The sequence below is a fragment of the Canis aureus genome, chromosome X, assembly GCF_053574225.1.
Source record: "Canis aureus isolate CA01 chromosome X, VMU_Caureus_v.1.0, whole genome shotgun sequence".
Lineage (NCBI taxonomy): Eukaryota > Metazoa > Chordata > Mammalia > Carnivora > Canidae > Canis > Canis aureus.
The window spans coordinates 55,309,336-55,328,976 of NC_135649.1; the positions used below are offsets into that span (position 1 = coordinate 55,309,336).

Sequence of the window (19,641 nt, forward strand, 5' to 3'; positions counted from 1 at the left end):
GCTGAGAGGGAGAGGCAAAATGGTGGAAGAGTAGGAGTCCTCAACTCACCTGGCCCCACAAACTTACCTAGAAATATTTCAAAACACCCTGAACATCTAAGAATTCAACTTGAGATTTAAAGATAGAGCAGCTGGAATGTTACAGAGAGAAAAGTTTTTGCTTCTAACATGGTAGGAAGGAGAAAAGTAAAAATAAAAAAGAATAAAGTGGAGGAGAACCATGAGTAGCCAGGTTAAAGCAGAGTGGCAAGAGCCTCCTCCCGGGCAGGAAAGCCCAGCCCTGGAGAAACTTGAACTTTAAAAATCCATGCCAACACCGTCTCTCGGCTGATCCGCGGTGGACGTTTTGAGGGCAGCTGACCCGCAGCCTGCGCGCCCCGCACCGCCTCCCGTGGAAGCCTGAGCCGGCCGTGGAGCTTTCTCCCTTTGTCTCATAACCACGTCCGCCAACGAGAATGCTAATTCACCAGCTGCCCGCCTTAACAGATTCAAGAACAAGGGGAAAGACAGTACGGAAATGAGGCGGCGCCGAATAGAAGTTAATGTGGAGCTGAGGAAAGCGAAGAAGGATGACCAGATGCTGAAAAGGAGAAATGTAAGCTCATTTCCTGATGACACTACCTCTCCACTGCAGGAAAACCGGAACAACCAGGGCACTGTAAATTGGTCTGTTGGTGACATTGTCAAAGGCATAAATAGCAACAATTTGGAAAGCCAGCTCCAAGCTACTCAAGCTGCTAGGAAACTACTTTCTAGGGAAAAACAGCCCCGCATGGACAACATAATCCGGGCTGGTTTGATTCCAAAATTTGTGTCCTTCTTGGGCAGAACTGATTGTAGTCCTATTCAGTTTGAATCTGCTTGGGGCCTCACTAACATTGCTTCTGGGACATCAGAACAGACCAAGGCTGTGGTCGATGGAGGTGCTATCCCAGCATTCATTTCTCTGTTGGCATCTTCCCATGTCCACATCAGTGAACAAGCTGTATGGGCTCTAGGAAACATTGCAGGTGATGGTTCAGTGTTTCGAGACTTGGTTATCAAGTATGGTGCAGTTGACCCACTGTTGGCTCTCCTTGCAGTTCCTGATATGTCATCTTTAGCATGTGGTTACTTATGTAACCTTACTTGGACACTCTCAAACCTTTGTCGCGACAAGAATCCAGCACCCCCGTTAGATGCTGTTGAGCAGATTCTTCCTACCTTAGTTCGTCTCCTGCATCATGATGATCCAGAAGTATTAGCAGATACCTGCTGGGCCATTTCCTACCTTACTGATGGTCCAAATGAACGGATTGAAATGGTTGTGAAAACAGGAGTTGTGCCCCAACTTGTGAAGCTTTTAGGAGCTACTGAATTACCCATTGTGACTCCTGCACTAAGAGCCATAGGAAATATTGCCACTGGGACAGATGAACAGACTCAGGTTGTAATAGATGCAGGAACACTTGCTGTCTTTCCCAGCCTGCTAACGAACCCCAAAACTAATATTCAGAAGGAAGCTACATGGACAATGTCAAACATCACAGCTGGTCGCCAGGACCAGATACGGCAAGTTGTGAATCATGGATTAGTCCCATTCCTCGTTGGTGTTCTCTCTAAGGCAGACTTTAAGACACAAAAGGAAGCTGTATGGGCTGTGACCAACTATACAAGTGGTGGAACAGTTGAACAGATTGTATACCTCGTTCATTGTGGCATAATAGAACCATTGATGAACCTCTTAACTGCAAAAGATACTAAAATTATTCTGGTTATTCTAGATGCCATTTCAAACATCTTTCAGGCTGCTGAGAAACTAGGTGAAACTGAGAAACTTAGTATAATGATTGAAGAATGTGGGGGTTTGGACAAAATTGAAGCTCTACAAAACTATGAAAATGAGTCTGTGTACAAAGCTTCATTAAACTTGATTGAGAAGTATTTCTCTGTAGAGGAAGAGGAAGATCAGAATGTTGTGCCCGAAACTACCTCTGAAGGCTATACATTCCAAGTTCAGGATGGCACTCCTGGGACCTTTAACTTTTAGATTGTACAGCTGAGACAGAAAGTTGTTTGTTGTGTACTGTTTGGTAGAAGTTTGTCTTACTGTTTCTCTACTAAGAACTCTTTTTAAATGTGTTTTGTTATTGTAGCACTTTTTACAACGAAACTATACTTGACCAGTTCTGAACTGTACAAACTGTATGAAGCTCCTCCTCTCAGTGGGTTGCTTATTTCTATGTGGAATCTTCCATCTTACAGTGTCCTGTAAATAAAGATTAAATTCCACCTTTTTCTTTAAAAAAAAAAAATCCATGCCAGAGTTTTCACTGACAGAAAAGTGCTTAGCAGGGAAATCAGACAGATTCACATGAGGGTCAGTGAAGCTTCAACATTCCTGGAGTCACTAAAAGAAGAGGGATACCTGGGGGAAAGCCCACCACAAACCGCAGTTCAATCTCAGTAAAGGGCTCCAGAGCCACAGCCCTCCAAGGCATGTGGGAGAAGCCAATCAGTTAGGCGGGTTGGCTCTGGAACTCCCTTTACCCTAGAGCCTGGCTTCAGATAGAGGTGGCTGTGCCCGATTCCCTTCAGGAGAGGTGTTCCCCAGGAGTGCAGGTCCAGTGGCACAGACAAAGGCAATAATCCTCCATGCCCCATGGAACAGGCATAAACAGGGAGGGAACAGAACAGTGAGAACACTCCTGCTGCTGGGCATCCTGCAAACTGTGCAGATCAGCACAGCCTCGCCCACCCCTGGGAGCATCTAGGCCAGTGTAGACCGGGAGACAGTGGTTAGTTACTCACAGAGAGCTGGACTCCACAGCTGGAAATCTGGCCACCGCCATTGTTGTTTTTCCTCTTAGTTTTACCTTGTGTTGGAAGAGGCAGGGACTCTAGGGAACAAAGGCCTCACAAGATAAAAAGCTCACACTGAGCCCTGCACCTGGCAAGGGGTGGGTATCTCCACCCCAGAAAAGAAACCTGAGAATCAGCACAGAAGACTCCTCCCTCAGAAGACCAGCTGGAAGAACAAGGGAAGAGCAAATTTAGTGATCAAGAAGTGCAAGAAAGCTCCAGGACTGAGAGAAAATATAGAACTAGAGGGTCCTTTTTTGTTTTCTTTTGTTTTCATTTTTCTTTTCTTCTCTTTTCTTTTTTTTTCTTTTTCTTTTTCCATTATGACTCATTTTTGTATCAACTAAATATTTTCAATATTTTTTCTTTTTTCCTACCTTAACTACAATATATTACCAGCTCCTCATTATTAAGGGTTTTTTTTTCTACTTTTTGACTTTTATATTTCTACAAATGCATGACTTAGATATATTTTTCACTTATGGATTCCCTTCAGCATATTCAATTTAGTTTTGGTAGATATATGAGGTACAGATTTTTGTTTTTTGTGCCTTGTTTTGTTTTACAATGGTGGAAGTCAGTACCTTCTAAAACATGACCAACATACACCCAGAAGAAAGTAGAACACCATGTTGGTTCATTCTGTGAGATTATATTCTCTCTTCCTTCCCATTCTGTCCCCCTCTTTGGTCTTGTTTATGCTTTCATGGTCAATGTTGTGGCTTCCTATTAAGTATTGCTGGTTTATATAAATTTGGGATTGGGCTTCTTCTAACATACAGAAAAAAAATATACTCAGAACCAAGAAGATCAACCTCTAGGACCCCTCAGGTAGACTACATTCTCTCTCCACTGCCACTTCTTCATCACCTCCATCACCCTCTCCTTGTTTTTCCCTTCTTTCTCCACTTTGTTTTATTTTTTTTTCTCTTTTTCCTTTTCTTCTTTGTCTTTGGTTCTTGGTGTTTTATTTCTACTACTTTGGTTTAAATTTTGTTTTTTACTTTAGTGGTCCTTTTGTTTTATTTTGTTCTGTTCTTCTTTTTCTTTATTTTCTGATTGCTAACCATTTTGAAATCATCTATGGTATATTTTACATAGGTCGTAGTTGGTATTTTTGACTCAGTCCAGTCATATACCCACTCTGCACTGGACAAAATGACTAGAAGAAAGAATTCGCCTCAAAAGAAAGAACCAGAGGGAGTGTACTCTCTGCCACAGAGTTAATTAATCATCAATTAAATGAGATACAATCCAAACTGGATGCTCTAAATGATAGGATAATGAAGTGAAAGAGAAGAGTGAGTGACATAGAAGACATGTTGATGGTAGGGAAGGAAGCTGAGGAAAAAGGACAAAAACAATTAAGAGCCCATGAAGAAAGGTTTAGGGAAATAAATGATAGCTTGAGAAGGAAGAGTATATGTCTAATTGGGATCCCAGAAGAGACTGAAAGAGAGAGGACCACAAAGTATATTTGTACAAAATATAGCTGAGTACTTCCCTAATCTGATCCAAGAGATAGAAAGGGCCACCACCCCAAAATTAAGAAAAACTATTGAACACCTCAGCATTTAATAGAGAAAATTCCAAATTTCAAAGATAAAGAGAAAATTCTTAAAGCTGGGTGAAACAAGAGATGCCTAAACTATATGGGGAGAAATATCAAATTAACAGCAAACCTATTCCCAGAGATCTGGCAGGCCAGAAAGGGCTGCAATGATATATTCAGGGTACAAAATGAGAAGAACATGCAGCCAAGAATACTTTATCCAGCAAGGCTCTTACTCAGAATAGAAGGAGAGATAAGGAGCTTCCAAGATAGGCAGAAACTGAAAGAATATGTGACCACCAAACCAGCTCTGTAAGAAATATTAAGGGGGACTCTGTAAAAGAAAGAGGAAGTCTGAGGAAACAATCCACAAAAACAGGGACTGAATAGGTACAAGGATGACACTAAATTCATACCTTTCAATAGTTACTCTGAACGTGAATGGGCTAAATGATCCAATCAAAAGATGCAGGGTTTTAGACTGGATAAAAAAGCAAGACCCATCTATCTGCTCTCTACAAGAGACTCATTTTAGACCTAAGGAAACCTCCAGCCTGAAAATGAAAGGTTAGAGAACCAGTTACCATTCAAATGGTCCTCAAAAAGAAAACTGTGGTAACAATCCTCACATCATATAAATTAAAATTCATAACAAAGATTGTACTAAGAGATAAAGAGGGACACTATATCATACTTAAAGGCCCTATCCAACAAGACCTAACAATTATGAATGTTATGCCCTCAGTGTGGGAGATGCCAAGTATATCAATCAATTAATAACCAAAGTAAAGACATACTTTGATAATAATACACTAATAGTAGGAGACTTCAACATGGTACTTCCAGCAAATGACAGATCCAGGCAGAATGTCACCAAAGAAACAAGGTCCTTAAATGATACACTGGACCAAATGGATTTCAGAGATATATACAGAAGATTCCATCTGAACACAATTGAATACACATTCTTCTCAAGAGCGCATAGAATTCTTTTTCTAGAATAGACCATATACTGGATCACAAATCAGGTCTCAACCACTACCAAAGATTAGGATTGTCCCCTGCATATTTTCAGACCACAATGCTTTGAAACTAGAACTCAATCACAAGAAGAAATTTGGAAGAAACTCAAACACGTGGGGTTTAAAGAGCATCCTACTAAAAGATGAATGGGTCAACCAGGAAATTAGAGAAGAATTAAACAGATTCATGGAAACTAATGACAATGAAGATACAACCATTCAAAATCTTTGGGATACAGCAAAAGCCGTGCTAAGAAGGAAGTACATCACAATACAAACCTCCCTCAAAAAATTGAGAAAATCTCAAATACACAAGATGACCTTGCACCTAAAGGAATTGGAGAAAGAACAGCAAGTAAAACCTACACCAAATAGAAAAGGAGAGATAAGAGATTCAAGCAGAACTCAATGAAATATGCACTAGAAGAACTGTAGAACAGATCAACAAAACCAGGAGATGGTTCCTTGAAAGAATTAATAAGATAGATAAACCCCTAGCCAGCCTTATGAAAAAGAAAAAGGAATCAAATTAACAAAATAATTAATGAAAGAGGAGAGATCACAAACAATACCAGGGAAATACAAATGATTTTTAAAAATGTATTATGAATAGCTATACGTCAATAGGTTAGGTAATCTAGAAGAAATAGATGCATTTCTGGAAAAACACAAATTACCAAAACTGGAACAGGAAGAAATAGAAAGCCTGAACAGGCCAATAACCAGCAAGGAAATTGAAGCTGTCATCAAACACCTCCCAAAACACAAAAGTCCAGGTCCAAATGGCTTCCCAGTGGAATTCATTCTATCAGACATATAAAGAAGAAATAATACTTATTCTACTAAACTGTTTCAATGGATAGAAAGGGAGGGAATACTTCCAAACTCATTTTATGAGGCCAGCATTACCTTGATTCCAAAACCAAAGACCCCACCAAAAAGGAGAACTATAGACTAATATCCCTGATGAATGCAGATGGAAAAATTCTCAACAAGATACTAGCCAGTGTGATCCAATAATACATTAAGAAGATTATTCACCATGACCAAGTAGGATTTATCTCCAGGTTAAACATGGTCAACTAATAATTGACAAAGCAGGAAAGAATATTCACTGGAAAAAAGACCGTCTCTCTAATAAATGGTGTTGGGAAAAATGGACAACTATATACAGAAGAATGAAACTACATCATTCTCTTACACTATACACAAAATTTTAAAAAATGGTTGAAAGATTTAAATGTGAGACAAGAATCCATCAAAATCCTAGAGAACACAAGCAGCAACCTTTTTGAACTTGGCCACAGTAACTTCTTGTAAGATACATCTATGAAGGCAAGGGAAACAAATCAAAACTGAACTATTGGGACTTCATCAAGATATACAGCTTTTGTACAGCAAAAGAAACAGTCAACAAAACTCAAAGACAACCTACAGAATGGGAGAAGATATTTTAAATGACATATCAGATACAGTGCTAGTATCCAAGATCTATAAAGAACTTATTAAACTCAACACCCAATAAACCAAAAATCCTATCATGAAAGGGGCAGAAGACATGAACAGAAATTTCACCAAAGACATACACATGACCAACAAGTCCATGAAAAAATATTCTGCACCACTTGCCATTAGGGAAATACAAATTAAAACCATAATGAGATGCCACCTCACACCAGTGAGAATGGTGAAAATTAACAAGACAGGAAAAAACAAATGTCACAGAGGATGTGGAGAAAGGGGAACCCTCTTGCACTGTTGGTGGGAATGCAAACTGGTGCAGCCACTATGGAAAACAATGTGGAGGTTTCTCAAGGACTTAAAAAATAGAGCTACCGTATGACCCAGCAATTGCACTGCTGGATATTTACCCCCAAAGATATAGATGTAGTGAAATGGTAGGACACCTGCACCCCAATGTTCATAGCAGCAATGTCCACAATAGCCAAACTGTGGAAGGAGCCATGATGTCCTTCAACAGATGAATGTATAAAGAAGATGTGAGATTATATATATATATATCACGAAATATTACTCAGCCCTCAGAAAGGATGAATACCCACCATTTGCTTTGACGTGGATAGAACTGAAGGGTATTATACTGAGTGAAGTAAGTCATTTGGAGAAGGACAATATCATATGGTTTCACTCATATGGGGACTATAAAAAATGGTAAAAGGGATTATAATAGAAAGGAGGGAAAATGAGTGAGAAAAATTAGAGAGGGGGATAAACCACAAGAGAGTCCTAACTCTAGGAAATGAACAAAGGGTAGTGGAATGGCAGGTGGGCGGGGTGTTGATGTAACTGGGTGACCAGCAATGAGGAGGGTACTTGTTGGGATGAGACTGCATGGTATACTATATTTTTGCAAATTGAACTTCACTAAAAACAAATTTAAAAAATGACAAAATATAAGAGACAATAAAACTGTTTTAAGAGTCAAATAAAATAAAAAATAAAAGTGAGACTGTTAAAGGCATAAACAATGGATTTTTAAAATTATAGATTTACAAGATCCAGCAGATAACTCAAAACTATTTTGATAGCATTAAAAATAGTATTTAATGTGATTCCTTTTTTCCCCTAAAGACAAAGTATATTATTACATGAAGGATTTTACCTAGAGATATAGCCTTATATAAAATATTTCACATATGTTTCATAATTCCAAATTCAATACAAGTGATTCTGAAACAGAATTTAAAGTGTCACCACAGATTTAAAAAATATTTCTTTTTCCCCACTCTTCTCTATAATTTTACCTATGCTCCTAAATAGTGAGGTAGAACTATATTCTTTGGGACACCTGCGTAGCTCAGTCAATTTACCATCTGACTCTTGTTTTTGACTCAGGACATGATCTCAGGTTTCTGAGATCAAGCCCTGTATCAGGCTCTGTGCTGAGGGTGTAGCCTGTTTAATACTCTCTCTCTTCCTCTCTTTCTTTCCCTATCCCTCCCCACACAATCCCTCCACCACTTGCACTCTCTCTCTCTCTCTCTCAAAAAAAAAAAAAAATCTGAAAGGAAGTCTGAATTTTTAAATGCTTTCAGTTGATTTTTAAAGTAGTAGAACATTATAGATTTATATCATTAATGTTCAAGTTATTTGTGTTAAATTCTATTCTACATAGCCTTCAATAAGGCAGAACAAATTTCCAAAATGAATCCAATCTTACATCTTGGTCTTCCAACTGGCTTTGATGCAAAACCATCTCAAAATGGACTGTCTGAACTCTATCTTTTACATATTTATAATGGGACAGTTATTGGATTTCTTTTTTTTTTCAATCAACAACCATTTATTCAGCACATATGTGCCAGGAACATAGAAGACAACTAGGCTTATGAAGATGAATACAGGGTGTTCTCTGTGCCCAAGTTGCTCACAGTCTACCAATCAAGGGTAAGTCAACCATTAAGTCAAAGGCATCCTGGAGAAACTTGGCCAGTTGTCCTTTAGCATGTCCCACTTCATTCAGGAGTTTTCTGATTGCTTCCTTGGTGCCATTTGTTTTATGCCTGCCTTTCTCCCCTCTTCCCTTTTATTGTCTGAAAATTAGTAAGTTTAAGAAAACTTACAAAGTGGGTGGAACTAGAGTGTATCATGCTAAGTGAAATAAGTCAGTCAGAGAAAGACAAATACCCTATGATTTCTACTCATATGTGAAATTTAAGAAAACAGATGAACACTGGGGAAGGGAAGGAAAATCAGGACATACATACTTTTCCATTTGTTCAAGTCTAGAGGTTTTGCTCATTTCTTGTTCATTTTATTCCAAAGAATGTTATATTAATAGCTGCTACTATAAATGGTGTCTTCTAGGAAACTTTCTGATTGGATACTCTTTGCATATAGGAAGGCTGCTGATTTCTTAGGCTACCTTTTCACCCACTTAAAACAAATGGTCTTCTTTAGCCTGCTTGGTGTATTCATCTTTGGCCTTGGTGAGCATTCATAAGATGTCTACTTCCTTGCCCTCTCCTGAATTGAGGATCATTGGGGAGTTTCCTGCTCCAGCTCCCTGATAGGCTTTGAACTGTTCATATTGAGTTAGGTTTTTCATAAGCTCTGCAATTCTTTGGCATTCTTCTTTATCATAAAACCAAATCCCATAAATGGACAATCTGGCATTTCTGTAGAGAAGGAAAGAGTCTTGGAGCTGGAAATCTAGGGCTTTAGTAATGGGTTCTGTCCTGTTTTCCATGCTCAACCTATTCATAATGGTGAATCCATGCTTTGGAGAAGCTGACCTTGTGTAAATAAATAAGGTTCCTTCTACATCAGTCTTTTCCCACTCTTTTGCCCAATGGCCAAAAGTGTACAGAGCCACCTGGCTGGCCAGTACACAATGCGGTTGATATAGGGGTCGTGGCACTGCAGGGCTGCCAGGCTGATGTCATGCCCCTCTCCTACCAGGCCGCCAGCCGCCACGGTCGCCATCTTCCCTCCCTCAGTTATTGGATTTCAAACAAAAGTTTTTAGCTCCAAACCAGCTTCAGTGGAGGTGGGGCAAGATGGCAGAAGAGCAGGATCCCCAAGTCACCTGTCCCCACCAACTTACCTAGATAAATTTCAAATCATCCTGGAAACCTACAAATTTGGCCTGAGATTTAAAGAGAGAACAGCTGGAATGCTACAGTGAGAAGAGTTTGTGCTATCAAGGTAGGAAGCCTGAAAAATAAATAAATAAATAAATAAATAAATAAATAAATAAATAAGCATCCAAGGGGGAGGGGCCCTGGGAAGAACTGGGCTAAGGTGGGGCCGCGAGTGCCCCCAGGACAGGAGAGCCCAGCCCCTGAGAAGCAGTAACTTTACCAATCTTCCTGGATGGAAAGGCGCTCACAGAGAACTGGGGCAGGATCCCAGGAGGGGCAGGGATGCCCTCCGGTTCCCGGGGACACTAACAGAGGAACTGTGCCCCGGGGGAGAGCACACCACACACCGAAGGCCGAGCTCCCTAAAGAGCTGGAACCTCCCGCAGTCCGGGAGAATCTCAGTCGGCGGCTCAGGTGGCGGCTCCATGTGGAGGGGGCTGTGCGGCCTGGAAGCGGGATTTCAGCGGCGCTGGCCCCGGAACCCAGGGTGCCTAGGGACACAGTCCAGGATCCGGCGCTCCCCTTGGGACAGGCGGAGGACAGGAGGACACAGGACAGCAAGGACGCTCCTGCCACCGGGCGGCCCCAAGCTGTGCAGATCAGCATCCCCCGCCCCCGGAGCATCCAGGCCGCTGCAGACTGGGAGCTGCAGTAGTTACTGCTGGAACTGACTCCAGGGATAGAGAGCTGGCCACCCCCACTGTTGTTGTCCCTCCTGGTGTCACCTTGTGCCTGGGACTGAGCAGGGCCACCAGGGAGCAGGGGACTCACAGGATAAACAGCTCCCACTGAACTGTGCACCTGGCAGGGGGCAGCACAGCACCCCCAGGTGCACACACCTGAGAATCAGCACAGCAGGCCTCTCCCCCAGAAGACCAGCTAGAAGGACAGGGGAAGAGCAAGTAGTTGACCAAGCAGTGCTGGAAAGCTCCAGGGGAAGTCAAGGGACTTATAGTATATAGAATCAGAGGATACCTCTCCTTGGTTTTTTTGGTTTTTGTTTGTTCCCCCCCCCCTTTTCCCCCTTTTTCCTTCCTTTTTATGTTACAACTTGTTTTTAGCCACTCTGCATTGAGCAAAATGACTACAAGGAAGTACTCACCACAAAAGAAAGAATCTTTCAAATTTCAAATCATCCTGGAAACCTACAGGTTTCCCTATAGGGAAACCTGTACTCTCTCCCACAGAGTTACAGAATTTGGATTACAATTCAATGTCAGAAAGCCAATTCAGAAGCACAATTATAAAGCTACTGATGGCTCTGGAAAAAAGCATAAAGGAATCAAGAGACTTCATGACTGCAGAATTTAGATCTACTCAGGCCGAAATTCAAAATCAGTTAAATGAGATGTAATCCAAACTGGAGGTCCTAACGACGAGGGTTAACAAGGTAGAAGAACAAGTGAGTGACATAGAAGACAAGATGATGGAAAGGAAGGAAACTTAGGAAAAAAAAGAAAAACAATTAAATGAGGAAAGGTTAAGGGAAATAAATGACAGCCTCAGAAGGAAAAATCTGCATTTAACTGGGGTTCCAGAGGACGCTGAAACGGACAGAGGACCAGCAAGTGTATTTGAATAAATCATAGCTGAGAACTTCCCTAATTTGGGGAGGCAAACCAGCTTTAGCAAACAAAATCTTCATCCTGATTTTTATTAAATGAAACACTGACTCTTACAATTAGCCAGTTTTTTTATCTTGGAAAATGTTTAAGATTAGCTACTAAAGAGTGTGAGATAGAAATAATTCAATAATGAGATAAGATAAAGAGATTAATTGTCTTCAAATATTTTTATTCAGTTTATTTTTAATTTCTTATCAAGATAAAGAAATTCAAATTTGTAGCTTTTATCATCCCACTAGTGATTATGAGTAGAGAGAAGGAAAACCAGACACTAAAAGTCAGCAGTAAAACCTGGGCTACAGGACATCAACCAATATGGCCCAGCCATTTATATTGCAGAGAAACTGGTAGTAATACAAACTTAACAATTTGACCTGATTCACTGTGAGTTATTTATGAGCATTTCACATGCTTTTGTGTTTCTATACTTCTAAACTACTTGAAGACCAGTACAATGGGGTCTTGAACAATAATTCAAGGAAGAAGAATAATAGTATATGTGGTGGTATGCTTCCAATATTTGGTTAAAAAACCTAATTTTATTTATGTGAAATCTCATGAATTTGGTTATGGTAGAGAAAATTAACAACAGATTCTCAACTTGAAAGTGCTTGTAGTTATTTTTTTTAATACACATATTTTTGTTTCCATGCCTAAATTTCCATTTTTTAAAGTAATATTGTGGAAGTACTCCATAGCTTCATATTCCACTCTGTCATCCCAACTTGGTTTAACTATAGAGTCTAAATCCTTTAAAACAGTAGAAGGTAATTTACTAACTTTATCTAATTCAGAAGTGAGAAATTCATATAAGTTTAATTATGATAGTTACTTGAATAAAAAGCTTCAATGTGAAAATATTGGCAACCTGGTTTATTCTTTTATTTGAAAAAGTGATGTAATTTGAATAAAGGTCTGAGAAATTTAAATCATGCCTTCTTTGTGTGAATATAGGCTTTTCAATTAAGAACAGTTTTTATGCAAACTTCATTATACCTACATTCTTTAGTATAGTGCCTAGAACCCAATAAATACCATAAATGATGGATATAGATACATTCATTAATTATTTCCCATAGTAAACTACGCTTTTTACATTTAACCATACTTGATAACTAGCTAACTCTGGGAAACGAACTAGGGGTGGTAGAAGGGGAGGAGGGCGGGGGGTGGGAGTGAATGGGTGACGGGCACTGGGTGTTATTCTGTATGTTAGTAAATTGAACACCAATAAAAAATAAAAAATAAAAAAAACATACTTGACACCTTAAGAAAACTTTAAGATGATCTCTCTGGAATCAAGATCGGTTACATCAATTAATCTCTAGGAATCCAACCACTCAGACAGATTTACTTACTTCTTGCTCTATTATGGGGTAGGCTCTTATAGCAATCAATATCTCTATTACACAATTAACTCACATGGTGTTAGATCTTCAAGTTTTCACGTCTTTCTCACTGGAATGATTACAAACTTCACTCTAACTGGAAATTTGTCTTATTCAGTTCTGTATCTCCAGGACTGAGAACAATGAATGCAAGAAGAACATCCAATAGTTTGTTGAATGAACAACCTATAGATGTCAGTATTTCTTTCAGTGATGTAACAAGAACAAGGTAGTATTTCTCTGAAAATCTAATGACTGAAGCCGTAAGAAGTCTATTAATTTTCCAAAGGGAAAAAGAACTCAAGTTTATATATTATTTACTATGAGCAAGGCACAGGGTAAAGTCCTTCATAAAGAACTTAAGGAATTCATCAGGAGTTCAGAAAATCATATAAGGCATTGGGATCTTGAAGAGCACAGTGAGACCTTCCTGGTGAACAAAGGCAAATTTCTTACCTTAAAAGACAAAATGTAGAAATTGCATCATCCTGCCCACAGATGCAACTTCAGCGTTCCACATATACCTAGCCTTTTTTTTCAGCCATTTAAAGATAATCACAGATGGTTCTATGCACTGCGAAATATGGACAGTTTAAATAAGAGCAAACTCATTATTTGTGCAAGGGCTAAAGAATATCTTCACATCTCATTTATTTTTGGAGAAAACTACAGTCACCTGGGGCAAGATATCAAATATTTTGAGCCCATCAGCCTCCCTTGTAAAAAAAAAAAAAAAAAAAAAAACCTAAAAGATAGCATTGTAAGAAATGAATCCACAAGAGTGAATTATTTGGTAGAGTTGCACTGAGGTCTCAAACTCTCTATTTTCTTAAAACAACTTACAATGAACACTGCCAAAAATGAATTGGCTTGTAATTTTATTAGAAGAGACAGCTGTAAAAAGATAAGTACATTAATGAAATTGTTCATGCATCATGTATCTCGTAAGTATACTAATGTTTGTAAAATTTGAAAAGTTTGAATGAATTTAATATACAGCAGATAGTTTTAACTATAGTACACATGGTAAAAGTCAATGAATTTATAGCTGAACCAAGAAAGATCCTAATGAAAAACATATTGGAAATATATTCCTGAGTTCAAATGAAAAGTTTTCATATATTGTCAACAATTAGGTTTTGATATTTACAAGTTTGAGATAATGTGTACAATTAATCATTTATAAATTAAAGGGATTGGATATATTTTTCTTGTATATAAATAATCTTTTTGGTGCACCTTGGTGGCTCAATCAGTTAAGCGTCTGACTCTTTGTTAGCTCAGGTCATGATCTCAGGATCCTGGAATCAAGGCTCCCATCAGACTCCATGCTGAGTGGGGAATCTACTTGGGATTCTCTATCCTCCCTGCCTGTCCCCCTGCTCTCTCTCTCTTTCTCTAAAATAAATAAATCAATCTTAATAAATAACTTTTTTACATTTTTATTTTAAGAATTATGAGGTACTTATGGTTTGTTTTAATAAATGTTAACTATTTTAGCATTACAACTAAATATTCCAAATATCTCAAGATTCAATCTTAATATGACCTTGAAGACAACTTTGTTTCCAAATAATTTTGTGTGTGCATGTTTTTGACAGATTTAATTAGAAAATGGGCTTTCCTTGCATGTGATAGATAAAATAAGGGTAAATTAAATTATTTTTCTTATAACAATCAATCGTATAATTGTGAAATATTTAGATGACAGTTTCATTATAATTGTAATATAATGAACACAGCAAAATCACTAAGATAAATTCTGTGGTTGTAGTCTTATGACAAGTGTCACCTACAAGCATTTGAAATATAGCTCATTAGTTAATTTCCTAATCACAACATAGCTTTGCTAATATCACCAATATTGGCTTATATGAAGATTCTAGTCTTATTTTTATGCTACTCACTGTACAAGGATAGGTCTATTAAAATGAAACATAATGATATTAAATATAGAAATTAGATATTAACTATCAAATAATAAACATTTATTTGAATGTTTAATAAACACACTCTTACACTCAGTGTTTTATCTATCTACCCATCTAAACATTTATAAGATACTAGTGAGAAATAAATGATCTCATTGTGAAGCTTCAGAATAATCAGCAAAGGTACATTTAAAGAAACTTTTCAACACAATGTCCCTAGTAAATGGTTTCTGTTACTCATTTTTAAGTGTGATTTTCACAGTTTGGAAAACACAAGTTTGGCTTATTTCAATAATAGATGGAATGTTTTTGATCCAATACTTAGAGAGAACCTTATTGTCACTCTTAAGACTTGCTGTCATTTGGTTGCTTCTAGTCCAACAATGGCTTGGAAAAAAAATGCCTATGTAAGCAAAGCCTGTTTAAGATGAATACATTTAAAAAAAGATGAATACATTTTTATTTTCCACAAATGCCTTGATTTTCACTTATTTTGAGACAACGTTTAGGAATTAAAGCCTAGAGCACATTATATTTAGATTACTTATTATAGGTGCAAGTATGATTTAAGTATAAGAGGCTATTTACAAGTGGACCCAATAGAAAAGCAATCTCGTATGTTGTATGAATATTCACTCCAGGTCTAAAATTATGGATTTCAGTGCTCATCTGGAATTGAAAGTAGTTGTTTTTATGTTTTGGACTCTGCAAAATATTCATTTTACAGAGAATCAAAGTGGTTACATATATCCAATGATGGGAAAATAATATTTTGGCTTCAAAATGAAAAATAGGAGGGGGTTATAGGATGCTAGGAATAGACAGTGATTTTTTTTTTCTTCACTGAAATTGACCCTAACCCCTAACCCTGAAAGACAGTACAAAATAGTCTGAAAGCAAATGCTATTTGTAGAATCTGAAATGCTGGGGCAGCCCCAGTGGCCCAGTGGTTTAGCGCCGCCTTCAGCCCAGGGCATGATCCTGGAGACTCAGGATCGAGTCCCATGTTGGGTTCCCTGTGTGAGCCTGCTTCTCCCTCTGCCTGTGTCTCTGCCTCTCTCTCCCTCTCTCTGTGTCTCTCATGAATAAATAAATAAAATCTTAAAAAAAGAATCTGAAATGCTCACTGAAGCTTTACAATGCAATTGACTCTCAAAAGCACAAAGTTAAAATGGATTTCAAATCCAATTTTCAGTAATGATGGTAACTTGAATGTTTATGAAAGCAAATAACTTGGAGGCGGGGCAAGATGGTGGAGGAGTAGGGGGACCTCAACTCACCTGGCCCCACCAACTTAGGTGGATAACATTCAAATTATTCTGAACACTTACTAATCCGACCTGAGATTTAAAGAGAGATAAGGCAGAATGCTAGAGAGAGGGATTTTCACTTCTAGCAAGGTAGGAAGGTGGACAAAAATAAAACAAAAAAGAATCAAGTGGGGGAGAGCACCACAAGGAGCCAGGCTAAACCAGGTGACGCACGCCTCAGAGACAGGAAAGCCTAGCCCAAGAGAAGTGGAAAATTTAAAAATCTGGACAAGATTCTTCCCGGACAAAAAAGTGCTTAGCAAGGAAATCAGGCAGAATCACAGGAGAGCAGTGAAGCCTCCAGTTTCTCGGAGTCACTAACAGTGGAAGTGCACCCAGGGGAAAGCACAACACAAAACGTGAACCGGTCTCGGTGAAGGGCTGGAGCACACCCGGCGGGGAATCTGGGAAAAGCCAGTTGGTTAGGCAGGCGGCTCCAGACAGAAGGGTCTGTGCCCTGTTGCCTTCAGGAGCCGCACACCCCCGGCGTGCCATTCCAGAAACACAGGGCCCCGGATCCCAAGGCGCTGAGCGGAAAAGCCCACAATCCTGCACTCCCCCTGGGACAGGCAAAAGCAGGGAGGGCACAGGACAGCGAGGACTTTCCTGCCACCGGGCGCCCCAAAGCTGTGCAGATCAGCGCACCTACACCGGCCTGGGAGCATTAAGGCCAGTGCGGACTGGAAGACTGTGGTAGTTACTAGTGGGGAACTGACTCCAGGGATGAAAACCTGGCTGCCACCATTGTTCCTCCTTGATTCACCATGTGCCTGGGAGAGGTGGGCCTCCAGGGAACAGAGGCCTAACAGGAGAAACAGCTCCCACTGAGCCTGGCACCCAGCAGGGGGCGGGGCATCTCTGCCAGGTACACACACCTGAGAAACGGCACAACAGACCCCTCCCCCAGAAGACCAGCTGGAAGAACAGGGGAAGAGCAAGTTCTTGACCAAGCAGCGCTGGAAAGCTCCAGGGGAAGTCGAAGGATTTACAGTATATACAACTAGAAGATACCCCTCCTTTTTCCCACTTTTTCCAGTATCAGACTAAAAATTTCCAATATTTCTCTCTTTTCCCTCACTAACTACAATATTTTACTACCTCTTCATTTTTAAGTTTCTTCCTTTTTGACTTTCATTTTCCTACAATTACATGTCTTAGATATATTTTCCATTTCTAGGCTCCCTTCAACATGCTCAACTTAATTTTGGGAGATACACGAGATATGTTTTTTTGTTTGTTTGTTTTCGTTTATTTTTATCTCTCTGCCTCATTTTGTTCTATAACGGCAGAAGTTACTACCATCTAAAAAATAACCAGCATGCACCCAGAACCAAGTGATATACCAGACTGGTTCATTCAGTGAGATAATACTCTTGCTTCAATCCCATTCTGCCCCCCTCTTTTATATCATTTATGTTTTGGTGGCCAAAATTGGGGCACTCTACAAGCATTTTTGGTTTATATAAATTTGGGACTGAGCATCTTCTAACATACAGAACTCAATATACACAGAACCAAGAGGATCACCCTCTAAGACCGCTCAGGTAGACTACATTCTCCTGCCACTACAACTTTGTCACCACCACGATCTGCCAGTACCCCCCTTTTTTTCTATTTTTAAATTTTTTCTTGTTCTTCTTCCCCCCCCCTTTTTTTTTGGTCTTTTTTTTCTGCTTCCTTGGGATTCCTGGCCTTTTATTATTGACTACTTTGTTTTAAAATTTGTTTTGCACTTTAGTGGTCATTTTGTTTTATTTTTTCTGATCTTTATTTTCAATTTCTGGTCTCTGACCTCGTCAGAACCATCTAGGGTGAATTGTACTTAGGTTGTAGTTGATATTCTTGACTCAGCCCACTCATACAGCCACTCTGCACTGAGCAAAATGACTAGAAAGAAGAACTCACCACAAAAGAAAGAAACAGGAACAGTACTCTCTCCCACAGTTACAGAATTTGGATTACAATTTGATGTCTGAAAGCCAATACAGAAGCACAATTATAAAGCTACTGGTGGCTCTGGAAAAAAGCATAAAGGTTTCAAGAGACTTCATGACTGCAGAATTTAGATCTAATCAAGCCAAAGTTAAAAATCAATTAAATGAGATGCAATCCAAACTGGAGGTCCTAAGGACGAGAGTTAATGAGGTGGAAGAATGAGTGACATAGAAGACAGGTTGATGGCAAGGAGGTAGGTGAGGAAAAAGATAAAAACAATTAAAAGACCATGAGGAAAGGTCAAGGGAAATAAATGGCAGCCTCAGAAGGAAAAATCTACATTTAATTGGGGTTCCAGAGAACGCTGAGAGGAACAGAGGGCCAAAAAGCATATTTGAACAAATCATAGCTGAGAACTTCCCTACTTTGGGAAGGGAAACTTTGCATTCAGATCCAGGAGATAGAGAGGTTCTCCTCCAAAATAAATAAAAACCGTTCAACACCTCCACATTTAATAGTGAAATTTGCAAATTCAAAAGATAAAGAGAAAATCCTTAAAGCATTGAGAGACCAGAGATTCCTAACTTATACAGGGAGAAATATTAGATTAACAGCAGACATCTCCACAGACACCTGGCAGGACAAAAAGTGCTGGCAGGATATATTCAGGGTCCTAAATGAGAATAACATGCAGCAAGAATACGTTATCCAGCAAGGCTCTTATTCAGAAGAGAAGGGGATATAAAGAGCTTCCAAGATACCCAAAAACTGAAAGAATATGTGACCACCAAACCAGCTCTGCACTAACAATGAAACTGATAAAATAGAAATTAAGGAGCCGATCCCATTTACAATTCACCCAAAAGCATAAGATACCTAGGAATAAAGGAATAAACCTAACCAAAGAGGTAAAGGATCTATACCCTAAAAAGTTTAAAATGCTTCTGAAATAAATTGAGGAAGACACAAAGACATGGAAAAATATTCCATGCTCATGGGTTGGAAGAATTAATATTGTGAAAATGTCAATGCTACCCAGGGCAATTTACACATTAAATGCAATCCCTATCAAAATACCATGAACTTTCTTCAAAGGGTTGGACAAAATAATCCTAAGATATGTGTGGAATCAGAAAAGACCCTGAATAGCCAGGGGAATACTGAAAAAAAAAAAAAACAGAGCTGGAGGCATCACAATGCCATATTTCAGGTAGTACTACAAAGCTGTGATGATCAAGACAGTGTGGTACTGGCACAAAAACAGACACATAGATCAATGGAACAGAAAAGAGAACCCAGAAATGGGCCCTTAACTCTATGGTCAAATAATATTCGACAAAGCAGGAAAGACTATGCACTGGAAAAAGGACGGTCTCTTCAATAAATGGTGCTGGGAAAATTGGACAGCCAACGTGCAGAAATATAAAACTAGA

General features: G+C 39.2%; 1 protein-coding gene and 1 pseudogene across 3 annotated transcripts in view; one reads left to right on the forward strand and one right to left on the reverse strand.

Annotated features, from left to right (window-relative positions):
• PCDH11X (protocadherin 11 X-linked) overlaps nt 1–19,641 on the reverse strand; it is a 475,627-nt gene that overhangs the window by 215,440 nt on the left and 240,546 nt on the right. The window lies entirely within an intron of this gene.
• Nucleotides 320–2,271, forward strand: LOC144307635 (importin subunit alpha-1 pseudogene; annotated as a pseudogene).